We start from the raw sequence: 19,105 nt of genomic DNA, 5'->3' as shown, positions 1-19,105 counted from the left end.
AGAAGGGCTTACCTGGTTAAAAAGAGCCTAAAGTGATTGCATTATGTAAGAGGAAAATAAAGGTATTTATTAATCTCTGTTTTATGTAACAATAGCAAAATAATGCCTTGAGAATTACAGGATGTATTATTTCAAATAAGTTGTGGGTGGCAATGATATAGGAAAAAGAAAAAAAAAACTAAAATATATACACAATTGAAAAGAATCTTCTGTAATAAGTCTTTGACATTTCAGCTCCCTTTTTTTGTTAGTCCCCCCATCCCCCCAGGTAAGGTCTTGGTCTAGCCCAAGCTGGCCAAGAATTCACTATGTAGCCTTGTGCTGGCCTTGAACTCTTGGAGATCCTCCACATACCTCTGCCTCCTGAGAACTGGGATGTAAGGCATGCGTCACCAAGCCCAACTTAGCTCTGCTTGCTTGCTTGCTTCCTTCCTTCCTTCCTTCCTTTCTTTTTGTAAGCCATGCTTGTTCATGGTAAATAGTGGTTTAGAATTGTTTAATGTGTGTATTTTATGTAGAATTAAACCCTAGGCCTCATACAAGGTAGGCAAGTACTCTCCCAGTAACCTGTGGTCTCTAGCTTTTCAGTAGCCTCCATACCTTGTAGCTAGAATTTTGGGTCTATGCCACTAGGCCCAAATTCATGGGAGCTTATTTTACACCTCCTAAATTGCCCCTTCTTTCTCTTTTGATGTCATCATTTCCCCCTCCTATTATACAGGTGTTCTGTAGGTAGATCAGCAACTAAGAGGTCATGAATACCATGGCCACTTTGTGCTTGACACAATACATTTCATTATATTACAACGTGACAGCATTAAAAAACACTCCTCCTTTTCCTTTGGACTTTACATTCTTTCTGCCACCTCTTCCACAATGATCTCTGACTGAGCCTTGAGTCCCATTAGTTGTCAATAAGGTACATGTACAAAAAGTCTATTGAATTAGACAAGTACTAACAAAACTTTAAAACAGTCTACTGAAAATAAATATAAAAGCTGGAGAAATGGCTTAGTAGTTAAGGTGCTTGCCTGCTAAGCATAAGAACTTGGAAATGATGGCCCATTACCTATGTAAATTAGATATACATGATCTGGAGTTTGTTTGCAGTTGCTAGAGAACCTAGTGTACCCATTCTCATTCATCCATATTCTCTCCCTGTAAATAACTAAAAAATTAAAACAAAAAAATAAGAGATGAAGAGATGGTTTAGCAGCTGAGACATTTGTTCAAAGGACATAGGTTTTAGTCCCAGGAACCCACCTAAGCCAGATATACAAGGTGGTGAATGAATATGGATTTTGCAATGGCTGGAGCCCTGTTATACTCCTTATTGAAAAGAATACTACCATTGTAAGTTAGTATTTGTATAAGTTATTTATTCAGCCATCACCAGAGATGCCAACACCCAGACGTCCTCAGCTTCCACCAGCCAAGGCTATGTTACACCTGAAGGCAAAATCATTCCTAACACTGCTTCTGCTAGTGGAATTGATGTTAGGGTATTGTTTTCATATTTCATTTACATTTTAAAATATTTAATAAAGTGCTGGAGAGATGGCTTAACAGTCAGATGGAGAGATTGCTTAGTAGTTAATGTGCTTGTCTGAAAAGCCTAATGACCCAGGTTTGATTGCCAGAACTCATGTAAGCCAGATGCACCAGGCTGCACATGCATCTGGAGTTTGTTTGCATTGTCTGGAGGCCCTTGTGCACCACCTATTCTTTATTAAAAAATAAAAGCATTATATAAATGTATCTCACTGTTATATAGATAAATATTACTTTAAGAAAACATGCACATATATTGAGCTCTATTAAAATGTGTGCTGAAGGCTGAAGTGATGGCTTAATGTTTGAAACCTGTGAAGCCTAAGAATGGACAGACTGCAACAACTTCTGAGACTCCAAATTCAGACATCTGGAGAGAGGCCAGCACCCAGACGTACTCAGCTGCCACAAGCCAAGACTGTTTTACCTGAAGGCAAAATCATGCCAAACATGGTTTCTGTTGGCAGAATTGATGTTAGGGTATTGTATTCATATTTCATTTACATTTTAAATTATGTTGTGAAGGGCTGGAGAGATGGCTTAGGAGCTAAGGCGCTTGCTTGTCTGCAAACCTTAAGGACACAAGTTCAATTCCCTAGCACCCATGTATGCCAGATACACAGGTGGTGCATGCAGTGTTGTGACATTCTCTCCCTCCCTCCCTCCCCCCCTCATATTTTCTCTCTCCAGTAAATAAATAAAATACTAAAAATGTGTTGTGCAGCCAGGAACAGTGGTATACATTTGTACTAGCCACTTGGAAAAAGTTTGTGACTAATGGTATTTGAGCTTTGCTGACAAACTAAGGGTTTTTTAATTTTTTTAAAAAATTTCATAAACATTTATACCCCGGTATGGCGGCACACACCTTTAATACCTGCATTCAGGAGGCAGAGTTAGAGAGATCACCATGAGTTCATGGCCACCCTGAATCTATATCGTGAATTCCAGGTCAGCCTAGGATAGAGTGAGACCCTAACCTACCTTAAAATCATATAGATTTATAATGGATTCTGTGTTTAAAACCAATAGAACTAAAAATACCCTTAAGTAACTGCCATAGGTAGTTTGAAGATGACTTAGGGAAAATAATTTTCTTTTTTTTTAAATTTTTATTAGCATTTTCCATGATTATAAAAAAAATCCCATGGTAATTCTCTCCCTTCCCCCACCCCACCGACTTTCCCCTTTGAAATTCCATTCTCCATAATATTACTTCCCCATCACAATCATTGTACTTACATATAAACAACATCAACCTATTAAGTACCCTCCTCCCTTTCTTTCTCTTCCATTTATGTCTCCTTTTTAACTTACTGGCCTCTGCTACTAAGTATTTTCATTCTCACGCAGAAGCCCAATCATCTGTAGCTAGGACCCACATACGAGAGAGAACATGTGGCGCTTGGCTTTCTGGGCCTTGGTTACCTCACTTAGTATAATCTTTTCCAGGTCCATCCATTTTTCTGCAAATTTCATAACTTCATTTTTCTTTACTGCTGAGTAGAACTCCATTGTATAAATGTGCCACATGGGAAGATAATTTTCATATCATCAATTCTATCTTTACAGTAGACTTAAAAATATTAACTAATTTCATTCTGTTGATGGAAGAAAATGAAATCAGGGGCATTTTGACAGATTTGGCTCAGTTAAGGTAGTGAAGATAATCAATGATAGCTATGGTTTGGCCAAATGGTGAGTTAGTAAAACATGCTCACTATATATTCTTAAAATCCTGAACTAGGGCTGGAGAGATGGCTTAGCGGTTAAGCATTTGCCTGTGAAGCCTAAGGACCCTGGTTCGAGGGTCGGTTCCCCAGGTCCCACGTTAGCCAGATGCACAAGGGGGCTCAAGCGTCTGGAGTTCGTTTGCAGAGGCTGGAAGCCCTGGCGCACCCATTCTCGCTCCCTCTATCTGTCTTTCTCTCTGTGTCTGTCGCTCTCAAATAAATAAAAGTTTTAAAAAATATTTTTAAAAAAATCCTAAAGTACAGGATCAGAGAGCATACTGGTACTCAAACTGGCATTTGAATCCTTGGTATGAAATGTATTGCTTTGTTAATGTATTTTGTGGATAAAAATTTGTCAACTTTTTGGCTGGTGAAATGGCTTAGTGGTTTAATAGCCTAAGGTATTTGCCTGCAAAGCCTAAGGACCCTGGCTCAATTCCCCAGTACCCACATAAGCCACATGCACAAGGGGGTGCATGCATCTGGAGTTCATTAGCAGTAGCTAAAGACCATGATGCACCTATTATCTCTCTCAGATAAATAAATTATTTACAAAAAAAGCTGTTAACTTTATTTAATTTTTTAAATTTGTATTTCAATATTTCCTACCTTTATTTTGATGCAAAAAGTAGATTATTAAAAATTGTTTTTTCCTGCATTACTTGTAACTTAAATTTTAGCTGTCTTGCTTTTGAAATAAGTTAGATTCAGCTTCATAGATTAGGTATTCTTGTTAATGACTGAGTCACTCATGTTACCTTAGTCTTAGCACTATGAAGTGACATCTAGAGATCTGTTAATGTAGATCTGAAATATTTATCACAGCATATTCATCCTTTATTGTCTCTCCATTATTTCATAGACTTCTACATTCTGTAAACCATGTGCTATGTGGTGGTGGTTTTATATTTCATTTGTTTGTTTTTATAGCTATGGATTTGTGTCACTTATAACTACATGGATGTGCAGGAGATAGTAGAAGTAAGTAATAGTCTTGTGGAGAACTCATCTTATGTACTTGATGCAATGTTTATAGACTTGCATCCCAAATATGCACAGTCTTGCATAAAATACAGAGAAAGATACTGTTGCAGTCAGGTTCGCATTGCTGGCCAAAAGCAAAACCAAAAGCAGCTTGTGGGGGAAAAATATTTTGGTTTACAGGCTCCAGAGAATGCCCCACGTTGGCAGGGGAAAATGATGGCATGAGCAGAGGGTGGACATCACTCCCTTGCCAACATAAGGTGGATTATAGCAACATGAGACTGTGCCAAACACTGGCAAGGAACACTGGCTATAATCAATATAAAACCTGCCCCCAACAATACACTGCTTCCAGGAGGGGTTAATTCCCAAATCTTAGTCAGCTGGGAACCTAGCATTCAGAACATTTGTCACAACCTGCTTATTTGGGATTCTCTAGGTTCAAGAGCTACAGACCACGATTAGAGAGAGTACAAATTACACTCAGAACTTCTTGACATTTTGATACAGGGTAAGTAAAGTAGTTTTTATGATAACACATTTTGGTTTGAGAAAGTTATAGCCTTTTTCTGATACAGGAACTTTACAGAAATTTGCAGCATTTACCCCAGTATTGAAGTAAGACTTAAAATTGTACTTTTGTTATTGTTTTGTTTTTAGTAACAGATGAATTTTCATAGTAAAAGCTGAAACTGAGGGCTGGAGAGATGGCTTAACGGTTAAGGCATATGCCTGCAAAGCCTAAGTATGCAGGTTCGATTCTCCATGTCCCATGCAAGCCACATGCACATAGTGGCACATGCATCTGGAGTTTGATTGCAGTGTCTAGAGTCCCTGGCATGTCCATGCTCACTCACTCTGTCTCTTTCTCTGTCTCTAATACGTGAATAAATAAATATAAATCGAAAACAAAAGCTGAAACTGGGCCCTGCAATTAGGAAACAAAATTTATGTGAGTTAAAAAAAAATGCTGTTATTGAAACTATTTACATTTTCAAAGAACTACAAATGGATTTTCTTCTTTCTACTTTTTTAAAAGGTGCTCATCGTGTGCAGCCATGTCCTTTGATATTTAATCCTCCTCCACCACCATTTCAGAGTGTTGGGAGTAGTCCAAACACTGAAAATAACATGCAGCCTCCAGCCATGTTGAATCATCCTACTATTCAGAATGTTCAGTTAAGAATTGCCTCTACTGTTCATTGGCTGATTGTAGTCATCATGCCCTCTGAAATTAAACCCACAATTTATGTACTGAATTGTATGTATTTAAATTATGTTTCTCTTGTAACTGTGTGTGTGTGTGTGTGTGTATGTGTGTGTATCTGCAAAAAAAAAAAATGAAGTGTGGGTATTTTGGCTCATAGTTTTTTTTTTTTAATTTTTATTTAATTTATTAGTTTTCATTTCAGTGAATACAGGCAGTTTGGTACCATTATTTCGGCTCATCTGTGATCTACCCCCTCCCATTAGACCCTCCTTGTTAATGAAAATGGGTCGTGCATTGTGGAGTTAGCCCCCAGTTATTGGTATGATAAATGTCACTGCAAATCATGACCCAACATGTGACTCTGACATTCTTTCTGCCCCCTCTCCCGCAAAACTTCCCTGTGGCTCATAGTTTTTGAGTGTTTATCATGGTGGTGAAATCATGTCAGCAGGTGGGCTAGGCATCTGGTCACACTGCAGCTACAATTAAGAAACAGAAAAGGATAAATGATGGTGGTTTGTTCACTTTTTATTAAATTCAAAAGCCTTGCCCATGAAATGTTGTCACCTCCATATAGGGTGAGTGTTCCTAACTCAATAAACCTAATCTAGAAAATCCTTCACAGACATGCCCAGAGATTCATCTTCTTCTAGGTGACCAGATCTTGTAAACTGGAAAACAGTATTAACCATCACAATTCTACCCCTTGTCAATTTAACACTCCACCATACCACTTTTGAGCCACAACCTTCTACCTTTGTTCCATAGGTTCATGGTAAATGCATTCAGGGCTGGAGAAATAGCTCAGCTCAGCAGTTAAAACACTTGCCAGCAAAAGCCCAACAACTCAAGTTCAGTTCCCAAGTACCCACATAAAGCCAGATGCACAAAATGTTGCATGTGTCTAGAATTCATTTGCAACAGCTAGAAAACCTATAAATTATAAATTTATCATAGTGTACTTGTTAAATTAAGTGTACCTAAAATTAAAGGAAAAATATACCTAGTCTAGAATTTAGACCTCTGTACTATTTAGACATAAAGCAGTATTTTCAACTAGGTAACAACTTTGACTAGAACTGTCTTATTGATCAAAGGGGAAGTTCTATCAATGGCAGATTAAAAACTGCCCCCTTCTAAGACCATCTCTCTAATAGGACTAGAAATGCTTATCTATTGCAACAGGTGTCAAACCACTATCTTTTAATTTTATTGGACGCCAGATCATAATGAAGAGGGGAGAGGGTTATATATGGAAGTAGCAAGGAAAATAACAACATATGTTAGACACACTTCAACATTGTCTTATCTCCTATCTTTGTAAAAATGTATAGGTATATTTAAATTTTTTTCACTTTTTGTTTAAGATGGCACTGCAGTGGCCTGCTGGAGAAGAAAGAAGTTATTTACACCTCTAGTAAAATGAGTTAAACATACATATATACACTTCCTGTTCATAATTTAAAAGTATTTTCTTAGCCAAGTGTGGTAGCATTCACCTTTAACCACAGCACTTGGAGGCTGAGGTACAAGGATTGCTATTAGTTTGAGGACAGCCTGAGACTACATAGTGAATTCTAAGTCAGCCTGGTCCAGACTAAGATCACTACCTAAAAAAAATGTTTTCTTATTTATTTTGAAACTCTGTGTATGTCTACAAATATTTCAAATTCCTGATGTATGGCTCATTTGGCCTGACTGGCAAAATATAAGGCTTGCAGTGTACACTGTTGAGCATCCTCACTGGTGATTTCTCTCTCCCCCATTGAACTGTATGCAGCATGGCTTTTTCTACCTTTCTGTCACCTGGTCTACATGGAGAAGGTTATCAGCTCAGTTCCAGCAGGATTTTTCAGTGGCCTTGCAGCCCAAGTATGTGGCGTCTTCAGCAATAAGGTCTTACAATCTCTTCCTGGTGGGAAACCAAAGGCCTCAGCTCTGGCCTGTAATGTTTTGGGGGCATCAGGGACCTCCCTGGCCAACAACTCACTGGAAAGCATCCCATCCCTGGCGCTGAAATTTTTCTAGTAACAATCTATGGCTCCTGAGTGTTCCATTGTCCAAAAAAGTAGGTATCCATATAATTTGTTTATATCCTTTTAGACTTTGATTAGCCCACCCTCCCTCCACCTTTCCTTTACTCAGTCTCTTCCCCTGACCTCACTTGGGCTTTTTCACCCCCATTAATCTATTCTTCTACTTACATATATATAATGCCATCCTATTAAGTACCCCCTCCTTTCCTTTCTCTTCCCTCTATAACTCTTTTCTAGCTTACTGGCCCTTGCTACTGAATTTTCTTCCTACTCACACAGAAATCCAATCATCTGTAGCTAGGATCCACATATGAGAGAGAACATGCAACGTTTGGCTTTCTGGGCCAAACCTTTTATTATTTTTTTTAAGAGTGCACTACTGAATTTCAGCTATTAAGTTTATAAGTATTTCTCAATTTAACTGAACTTCAACATACCTTACATTTTATTTTTTTGTTCATTTTTTTAAATTTATTTTATTTAAGAGTTACGGGGGGGGGGAGGCATATAGAGAGAATGGGCATGCCAGAGCCACCAGCCTATGCAAATGAACTCCAGATGCATGTGCCGCTTTGTGCATCTGGCTAACCTGGGTCCTGGGGAATCAAGTCTCAAGCCAGAGCCCTTAGGCTTCACAGGCAAGTGCTTAACTGCTAACCCATCTTTCCAGCCCACATAACTTAAATTTTAGAAATATTTTTCTTTATAAATTTAAATTTACTTACTTATTTATTTATTTATTTGAGAGTGACAGACACAGAGAGATAGACAGATAGAGGGGGAGAGAGAGAATGGGCGCGCCAGGGCTTCCAGCCTCTGCAAACGAACTCCAGACGCGTGCACCCCCTTGTGCATCTGGCTAACGTGGGACCTGGGGAACCGAGCCTCGAACCAGGATCCTTAGGCTTCACAGGCAAGCGCTTAACCGCTAAGCCATCTCTCCAGCCCAGAAACATTTTTCTTTAAAAGTTTGATATCAGCCCAACAATTTGAGGAATAAACTACCTAGAAATGTACTTGTGTATGTTGTTAATTTATCATTTAATGAAGTTGACCCAGGAGTTGAAGTTTTGCCAAATGATTGCTTGGTGCATGAAGCTACTCCAGCCTCTGGAAACACCCCACAAAAGGCAGGTACCTAATTTTGCTTATAGATTTTTACCTTTTTAAAAATTTATTTGCTAAGCTTTAATAGTGGCCATTTCAAAAGAAGGCATATTTTCCCAGTTTTAAAATGGATGTCATATACTGTAGAGCTTGAAAAAGTAACACTCAGCAATCAATGTAAAGATAATTAAATTTAGGATGCCCACAAACTTTTAATGTCTTGTACAGACAGTTTCTGATTCAGCTATTCTATCTTTGCTTCCAATTTCATTGCTTTTTGTTATTTCTTAATACATAAGATAATATTGAATTTTGCAAACCCTATAATATTGAGTGTGGCAAACCCTAAAGTTATTATGGAATCAATATGATTTGGCAGAATTCTATCATCAGATTTCTGCAAGAAATTTTACCTTTGAGAAAGTAGTGTGGATTATATCTACCTTGTCCTCTACATTTTAAACATTTACTTAATTAAATAATATATAGTGGTATTCTTTCTGTGATGACATTAACTCTCAAGAATGATAGTAATTACTCAAGACTAGACAAAATCCTCTGTTTTAATTATTTAAAAAAAATAAGGTGTGATGGTACATACCTGTAATTCGAGCACTTGGAGGCAGGTGGAGACAGTCTGGACACCTTGAGACCCTGTGTCTGTGTGTCTTTCTCTCACAGACACATACACACATGTAGCCTGCAGTGAAACTATGCCATCAGATTTTTGTTATGAATAGTTTTTTCTTGAAGGATTAAAGTTAATAGTATTTTAAATTAAAATACATGAAAGGAAAATAATAATTTTACTAAATTTAACTTTTTAACCAAGCTTTCTCACTGAGGGAGAAAATGTATATACTAAATGATAATGTAATAAGACTTACAGTGTACATACAAGTTCTTTAGAAGTGAGTGTGTATGTTGGACAAACTTTGAAAAAAACCATTAACAATGAATACAAATACTAGTCTTTAGATTAAGTAAGCATCTGTGTTTCAGAAATGTTGAACCAAAGCATAGAGATGCTGGAGTCCTGACTGTTCAACCCAGTGAACAGAGTAAGAAACTCTCACATTGCTAAGGATAAGTTGAAGGTATAAAACTAATGTGCAGGATAAAACATGTATGTGTGGGCTTTCAAACATCTTTTTTCCCCTGTGGCATACAAATTTTGGGGCTATTTACAGCATTTAATGGGAGAGTTGGCAGTTGACTGTAACTCAATGGGAGTGTTGACATTTGGCTGTAACCCAGTAAACCACTGTGTTTTTATGTTTTATGCAATACTGCTCGAGGCTGATCAGAAATTAGTAAAGCATGAAACCTAGCAGAAGCTTATAATACAGAGAGTTTATGAGAGAAGACAGGGTTACAACAATAGTTTGGCCAAATAGTAAAAGAAAATGCTAGAAGGCAGAACCCAATGCATTGATAGTAAGGAACTACTCAGGATAGTAATACAGTTGAACAATGTAGGGATGACAAAGAGACAAAGTTGAAGTGATTGCAAAGAAAAGACCAGAAAGAAATGGAAGTTTACTTAGCATTGGTAAGGTACAGTTCGATCTTGTGCTACCTACCTTGGATTGGTCCCATTTCTTTCTTTCTTTTTTTTTTTCCTTTATTTTTGTTTTGTTTTTCAAGGTAGGGTCTCACTCTAGCCCAGTGTGACCTGGGATTCACTATGTAGTCTTAGGGTGGCCTTGAACTCATGGTGATCCTCCTACCTCTACCTCTGAGTGCTGGGATTAAAGGGGTGTGTCACCATGCCCAGCTTCCCATTTCATACTAGGACTTGTGTCACTTGCATTTTTGCAGAGATTGGTTATGGAGCTAGCATATTGCATATGATAAATACTTGTTTTGCCACTGAGCAGTCCCCTCATCCTTAAGACTTCTATTTGTGTCAGTGTAAGATGAGGGTGCACACAATCAAAGACTTGGGAACAATCAGTTGGTCAGTCCATTGGGTGAAAATATTGTTTCTTCAAGGAAGAGCTCTTACAGTAGCATGTTAACATAGGTAGGCAATTTGGATACCATGCATATTACCCACTTAAAAATATTTACTCCAATACTTTTCAGTATATTCACAGAGTCGTGCAACCCTAACCACTATTAAGTTTAGAATATTTCACTCACCTCAGAAACAACCTCCCTATCGATTAACAGTCCATCCATTTTCTCACAAATACTATAGCCTTAGACAGCCAAAAATTTATGTATGTAAAGTATTTTATTTTTCCACACATCTCATATAAGTTATACAGTGTTTAGGCTTTTGGTGCCTGGTCTCTTTCACTTAACATAGTATTTTCAAGGTTTACCAGTATATCATTTCTTTTTACTTACAACCATGCGATATGTTGCTTATTTACATATTCGTTCATAGACATTTGGACTGTTTCTATGTTGTGGTTATTATGACTAAAGGAATATTCATGTTCAAAGTTATTGTGTGTACATATAGTTTTATTAGAATGAAACTAGAGAAGCATTTGGTAATTGTGTTTAACCTTTTGAGGAACTGCAAAGATTTATCCAAAATGACCACATCATTTTACATTGAGAAACTAGTTTTTTTTTTTTTTTAATTTAATTTAGTAGTTTTCTTTTCAGTAAATACAGGCAGTTTTGTACCATTGTTTAGGCTGATCTGTGATCTACCCTCTCCCATTGGACCCTCCTTGTTGATGTAATGGGTCGTGCATTGTGGAGATAGCCCCCAGTTTTTGGTATGATAAATGTCTCTGCAAATCATGACCCAACATGTGACTCTGACATTCTTTCCACCCACTCTTCCGCAAAATTTCCCTGAGCCATGTTGGCTTCATTTTTAGTCTGCTTCAGTGCTGAGGAGTTGGGGGCCTCTGATGCTCTGGCTCTCTTATTTGGTAGGAGTTGATTTTTCTCTGCGTTGGTCTCCTTCTCCTTTGTGCTGGTATCCAGTTCACAGGAAAACATCACCCTTGCTTGTTTCGCCAATTGTCCTTAGTTTCAGTTGGGCCCCTTTTGAGGTATGTTGGAGCAGCTGTCTCCATAGGATTTGCATCTATCTGAAAAAGATAAGCAGATTCTCCAATGGAGAGTAAGTTAGCACCCAGAAAATTGAGATAACACTTCCTTGTTTGGCACTAGACACATTGACTGTGGGACTGTGGGGACTGACTCTCTCCTGGCTTCCATCCATGCTGATCCATTTTATCTGTCAGATGCCTATGGAGTCTTCAGCAATAGGGTCTTACCACTGGCATTTGGTGGGTCATCAAGTACTCTGATAGAAGTCTGTCATTGATTTGGGAAACTTTGTAGGTTTCTCTGATCAAAAGTTCATTATGGATAGTAGCCCCAAGCTGGAAGTGGGGGTTACAGGTCAGTGTCCACTAATAAATTGAGGAAAAAGATAACTAATATACAACATTAGAGAGGAGAGAGATAGAGGGGAGAGGGGGAGAGGGAGGGAGGGAAGATATAGAAGATATAGGTTAGTCTTGATCCTACCCTCTCCAGTGTCCTGTGGTTCAGGTGTTTCCTGTAAGGGTCTGGAGAAGTTTCAGCCATTTGATCTGACTTTTAGGAAGTAAAACTTTATGGTACCATTGCCATTTGGATCCGGATTACAGTTTTCCACCCTTTGATTCCCTCCCCGCCCTCCCATCCATCCTATTGTCGAGTCCATGAGGTGCTTGCTGGGTAAGTAAGGTATCTTGGGTAGATTCAGGTTAGGTGTTGTAGATGAGTGAGACTATGTGTCTATTTTTTTTCTGTGATTGGGTAAGTTCTCTAAGAATGATCTGTTCCAGGTTCAACCATTTTTTCTCAAATTTCTTTATGTCGTTTTTCTTACTGCTGTATAGAATTCCATTGTGTAGATATACCACATCTTTGTTATCCATTCTTCTAATGATGGACATCTGGGTTGATTCCAGCTTTTAGCTATTACGAATTGAGGCGCAACAAACATGGTTGAGCAAATCTCTCTGGTCTTTGGTTTGAAGGTTTTAGCGTACGTGCCCAGTAAATGAATAACTGGGTCTGTTGGTATGTCTATAGTCAGCTTTTTCAGGAGTCTCCATATTGCTTTCCAAAGTGGTTGTACCATCCTGCATTCCCACCAACAGTGAATGAGTGTCCCTGCTTCTCCACATCCTCGCCAGCATTTATTTTCATTTGACTTTTTGATGTTGGCTATCCTTACTGGGGTAAGGTGGGATCTCATAGTTGTTCCAATTTGCATTTCTCTGATGATTAGGGATGATGAACATTTTCTTAAGTGTGTGTTTACCATTTGTGTCTCTTCCTCTGTGAATTGCCTGTTCAACTTATCACCCCATTTTGTGAGTGGGGTATTTGTCTTCTTATTGTTTAGAATTTTGCGTTCTTTGTAAATTCCAGAGATAAGGCCTCTATCAGTTGGATAACCTGCAAATATTTTCTCCCGTTCTATGGGTATTCTATTGGCTCTGCTTATTATATGCTTGTCTGTAAAGAACCTCTTCAGCTTCATAAGATCCCAGTGGTTGAGTGACTGTTTAAGAACTTGAGCCACTGGGGTTTTGTTCAGGAAGTCTTTTTCCATTCCTATATCATGGAAAGTACTCCCTAAATTTTCTTCCAGTAGTTTTCGAGTTTCTGGTCTTATGTTGAGGTGTTTGATCCATTTGGATTTGAGTGAAGTGCATGGTGAAATGTGTGGATCAAGTTTTAGTTTCCTGCATGTGGTTATCCAGTTTGTCCAGCACCATTTGTTGAAGATGCTTTTTTCTTTCCAGTCTATATTATTTGGGCCTTTGTCGAATATCAAGTAGCTATAGTTGCTTGACCCATAATCCAGGTTCTCAAGTCTATTCCATTGGTCTATACTCCTGTTTTTATGCCAGTACCATGCTGTTTTTATTACTATGGCTTTGTAATATAGCTTTACATCAGGTATGGTAATGCCACTAGAGGTATTTCTTTTCCTGAGGATATGTTTGGATATGTGAGGCCTTCTGCCTTTCCATATGAAATTTGAGATCATTTTTTCTATCTCTGTGAAGAACACTGTAGGGATTTTAATTGGAATTGCATTAAATCTATATATTGCCTTTGGTAGTATTCTCATCTTCACAATGTTAATTCTGCCTATCCAGGAGCATGGGAGGTCTTTCCATCATTTCAAGTCCTCCTCAATTTCATTTTTGAGAGTTTTTATATTTTAGTTGTATAGATCTTTTACTTCTTGGTTAATGTTATTCCAAGGGTTTTTTGTTTTGTTTTGTTTTGTTTTTTGCTATTGAAATTGGGACTATGTCCTTCATTTCTTAATCTGTGCTTTGTCATTTGCATACAGAAATGCTACCGATTTTTGTGCATTGATTTTGTGTCCTGCTACTTTGCTATAGAAGTTAATCACCTTCAGGAGTTTTGGGATGGAGTTTTTCGGGTCTCTTACATATACAATCATGTCATCAGCAAATAGCGCTAACTTAACTTCTTCCTTTCCAAGTTGTATCCCTTTTATTTCCTTCTCCTGCCTTATTGCTTGGGCTAGGCCTTCCGGAACTATATTGAAAAGCAGAGGTGAGAGTGGATATCCCTGTCTTGTTCCTGATCTCAATGGGAATTCCTCCAGTCTCTCTCCATTAAGTATTATTTGGTCCTTCAGAGATTTGTATATTGCCTATATTATATTAAGATACGTACCAACCATGCCGATTCTCTCCAATGTTTTGATCATGAAGTGATGTTGTATCTTGTCAAAGGCCTTTTCTGCATCTATCGAAATGATCATGTGGTTTTTATGTTTAAGCTTGTTTATGTGGTGTATTACATTGACAGATTTTCATACGTTGAACCACCCTTGTGTTCCTGGGATAAATCCCACTTGGTCAAGTTGGAGAATGCTTTTGATGTGTTGTTGGATTCGGTTTGTGAGTATTTTGTTCAGGATCTTTGCGTCTATGTTCATTAGGGAAATAGGCTGATAGTTTTCTTTTCTTGTGGCATCTCTGCCTGGTTTGGGGATTAGGGTGATACGTGCTTCATAGAAGGAGTTGGGTAGCTTTCCCTGTTCTTCAATTGTGTGGCACAGTTTTAGGAAGATTGGTTTGAGTTCTTCCATGAAGGTATGATAAAATTCGGCTGGGAATCCATCTGGTCCTGGACTCTTCTTTTTTGGGAGGTTTTTTTTATTACTTTTTCAATTTCCATGAGTGTGATGGGTTCATTGAAGTGGTTGATCTGCTCTGAGTTTAGCTTTGGTAGATGATATGCATCCAGGAATTTATCCATCTCCTCCACATTTTCCATTTTGTGGAGTAGAGGTTTTTGAAATAAGTCCTGATGATTCTGCCAATTTCACTCATGTCTGTTGTGATCTTTCCTTTTTCATTTTGAATTTTGTTAATTTGGAGTCTCTCCTTTTTTTGCTTGATCAAATTGGCCAGAGGTTTGTCAATCTTGTTTATTTTTTCAAAGAACCAGCTCTTTGTTTGACAATTGCCTTGTTTCCTTGGTTTCCAATTCATTAATTTCTGCTCTGATTTTAATTATTTCTTTCCTTCTGGAGCTCTTTGGGTTGGATTTTTCTTGTTATCCCAATGACTTTAGGTGGATGGTTAGGCTATTGACTTGGGATCTTTCTGTCTGTTTTATGAAGGCATTGAGTGCTATGAATTTTCCCCTGAGGACTTCCTTCATTGTGTCCCATAAGTTTTAGTATGATGTGTTCTCATTGTCATTCAATTCACGGAATTTTGCAATTTCATTTTTTATTCATCCTCTATCCATTTATTGTTTAAGAGTGTGCTATTCAGTTTCCAGTTGCTGTTGGGGTTCTTGTTGGTTTTTTTTATTGTTGATTTCTAGGTATACAGCATTATGATCTGATATAATGCAGGGAATTATGTCCATTTTCCTAAATATGTGGAGGCTGTCTTTGTGACCCAGTATATGGTCTATTTTACAGAATGTTCCATGGACTGCTGAGAAGAATGTGTAGTCTGTGGATTTAGGATGGGAAGTTCCCTAGCCGATTTTAGGATTTTTTCCTTGGTGTCAATGTTTAGAGTCTTAACAATAATATGTCTGCGGAGTTTCTCCTTTGGTCTAGTTGGTTAGGGGTTCTGTTTGCTTCTTCAATCTTGATGGGCCTTTCTTTTAAGAGACGGGGGAAGTTTTCTTCAATTATTGTGTTAAGTAAGTTCTCCATGCCTTTTGTCTGGGAAATTCTTCTCCTGGTATTCCAATGATTCCGATATTAGGATGTTTAAGTGTATCCCACAATTTTCTCATGTTCTGTTCACAGGAACTTTGCACATTTTCAATGAAGACTATATATGCGCTTGCTGGTTGAGGCTAAATGAATCTAATTCTGAGACTGAATCGATGGCTTAGCCGTTGAGATGTTTGCCTGTAAAGCCTAAGAAAACGTTTGATTCTTTAAGGTCCCACATAAGCCAGACACACAAGTTGATGCATGTGCTCATACCCACAAAGGGGCACATGTCATACTGTAGCCAATTACCTTGGCTAAGACTCTGGTGTGCCAATTTTCTCTCTCTCTCTGTCTCCCTCTTTCTCTCTCTCTGTCCATCTGTCTCTCTTGCTTGCTGTCTCTTATACAAAGGCCAGTCTGTTGAGCTTGCGTAAAAAAAGAAAGAAAGACAAATATTTAATTCTCAGCGGGAATATTTCTACACTTGTATATCTGAAATTACAAAGTCTATTTGTCAAAGAGGGCACTTTGTACACTTGCTTTTGAAGATTTTTGTTAAGGCAATTAAGTGCATCAGGTACCTCCAACACTTACTGTTCAGACACTACTAAGTCCATTTCAAATGAATGGCAATCATTTACTAGCTCTTCAAATCTACTAAGGCTATTTTTGACTGAATCAAAAACTCCACTCACTACTCCGAGTCAGTGAAAGTATTCAAGGAGTTTTACTATGTATTCATTTATGTTCATCAAAGTTATTGACATACAAGTGTCTTTTGTCATAGTTCTTATTGCTTATGATTGTGTCATAATAATGGTGAACTTGTTTATTTAAAGGTTAGTACACAGTTTATATCTTTTTGATGTTTTAGAGTGAATTATGAAAATACGTTCTTTTTTTAGGGAGGGATAGAATAGGCACAAAGAGTGTCTGAGAAGGAGGGAATGGATGAATGAGTGTCCCAGGGATTTCAGTCTTTGTGAACAAACTTTAGGGACTTTCACCCCTTCCTGGAACATGAATAAAATTTTGTGCTTGCGTTACTCAGCATCTGGTGTCATAAGATCTGGATATTCAAACATGTGTACCTAGGCTTTGCTAGGAAGCACCTTAACCACTAAGTCATCTCTCTAGACCAAAATTATGTTCTTTTGAAATAATTTTCTATGTTTTAGCAGTGAAGAAAACTTTTTCTTATTTTTGTTTCAAAAAGGATTTTCTTTAGCTAGTTCAATCTGTTAACTTCAAAAAAGTCTACAGTTTCCTCATTCTTATCCTTAATAAGATATTTTAAGACATTTGCATTTATTGATAGTGTTCATTAAATCATTTTTCTTATATGACTAACAGTTTGGTAAGTGGCTTTTTAAATTAATAAAGATCTCATGTTTTCATGATGTTTATCACAATGAACTTCTTATTATATCCTTTATTTGTGTCTCCTTATTTTCATAGTTAGACATTTCTTTGTTTTGAACAATTATAAGAGAATAAAGTTTGGCTTAACATTTAGGACCATTTGTTAATTTCTACACTGGTCTATATGTCTGTCTAACTACCGTATTTGTGTCCACTGCCAGCTTTTTCAGAAGCATTGGCCACTAGAGCTAGGGAAGCTTGTTAAATGGAACTTTTATTTGTGTGTCCTGTTGTGTGGGTTGGCATACATGCACTGTTTCCTCGTGTATATAAATGCAATAGAGCAAACTAGTGGTGTTTTCATCAGCAATATAGGGTTTTGTTTTCTTTTAGTGACAGTGAATTATACAATTAGATAGACAGGCTCTCTATTGAGCCCAGGAATTTCTCCTCTGTCAGCACCCTAGCAGTGGGAAAACTGGGATGTGTGGAGCCACATGGTTTTAACACACATGCATACAGTTACGTTTTCTTTCTTTGCAGCCCATGAACAATATGGAATCTAATGGGTTTCTACACTTTTAAGAATGTTTATTTCAGGTTGGAGCAATGGCTTAGTGATTAAGAAATTGTCTGTGCACAGTGAGGGCCAAGCAGGAGAGGCATAGTCCTTGTATAAAATAGGAGCCAGCAACACTCTTGTATTTATCTGTTCTCTTTTTAGTCAGTTACTTCAAAAAAAAAAAAAGACAAAAAAAAAAAACCCCACAAACCGAAAAAGCTGTACATTTTAACATAAAATAAATTATGATGAGCCATTTAAAAAAGAAAAAAGAAATTGTCTGTGCAGGCTACGGACCCCGGTTCGAGGCTCAATTCACGAGGACCCACATTGGCCAGGTGTATGAGGGGACTCACACATCTGGGGTTAGTTTGCAGTGGCTGGGGGCCCTGCGTGACCATTCTCTCTCTCTCTCTCCCTCTTTCTCTCTCTGTCTGTCACTCTCAGATTAATAAACAAAAATAGTTTTTTAAAAAAGAATGTTTATTTGGTCGATAAACACTTCATTTAAAAAAATATATCCTGGGCTTAATTTTTGTTTGGCAAATTTTTATTTTGGGTATAAAATAGCAGTTTTCATAAATCAACTTTAAAAAGTTTTTAACTTCATTGTTCATTGTGTCTTAAGATTTTTACTGAATGTGATTTTAATCTTTAAAAAATTCTGTATAATCATGATATGTGAAGAAACCAATGTAGATGTCTACACACTTAATTTTATGATGGGTGGGAAGATAATGGCCACTTCTGTTTACATCTCAAGAATGTTTTCCATTCTGCTTTTGAAAATCAATTAAATATATGTGAAATATGAAGTAAGAAATCAACCCTCCTTGGTGAGTTCTTTAGTTTTGTTTTTGTTTGGTTTTTGGAGGTAATGACTACCTCTAGCCCAAGCTGACCTGGAATTCACTATGTAGTCAATACTGGCCTTGAACTCATGATGATCTCCTGTCTCTACCTCCCAAGTGCTGGGATTGGAGGCATGCAAACCACATCCAGCTTTGAGGGTTTTGTTTGTTTGTTTTTTGAGGTAGGGTCTCCCTTTGGCCCAGTCTAACCTGGAATTCAGGGTGGCCTTGAAGTCATGGCAATCATCCTACCTCTGCCTTCTCAAGTGCCCCACCACACATGGCAACATGCTAAGTATTAACCTCTTTGTCATATAATCCACACACTTCCTTATTTTCAGAGAAAAATGGGACAAAACACAGATAATACTCTTTATTCAAAAATTGACATGTTTTTCTACTTCAAAACTGACTTGATTTTATCACCTACTTTTCCACCTATAAATATGACATTTACAAAACAAAAAGAAAAGAAAAACATATTCAAATTGTGACAAAGACTCTAAGG

At 37.7% G+C, this 19,105-nt stretch overlaps 1 pseudogene; it reads left to right on the top strand.

The window, feature by feature from the left end:
• Nucleotides 1–19,105, top strand: part of LOC123457179 — a 44,040-nt pseudogene that overhangs the window by 682 nt on the left and 24,253 nt on the right.

Source organism: Jaculus jaculus (assembly GCF_020740685.1).
Source record: "Jaculus jaculus isolate mJacJac1 chromosome Y unlocalized genomic scaffold, mJacJac1.mat.Y.cur SUPER_Y_unloc_2, whole genome shotgun sequence".
NCBI lineage: Eukaryota > Metazoa > Chordata > Mammalia > Rodentia > Dipodidae > Jaculus > Jaculus jaculus.
This window is presented reverse-complemented; position numbering and strand designations above follow the sequence as displayed.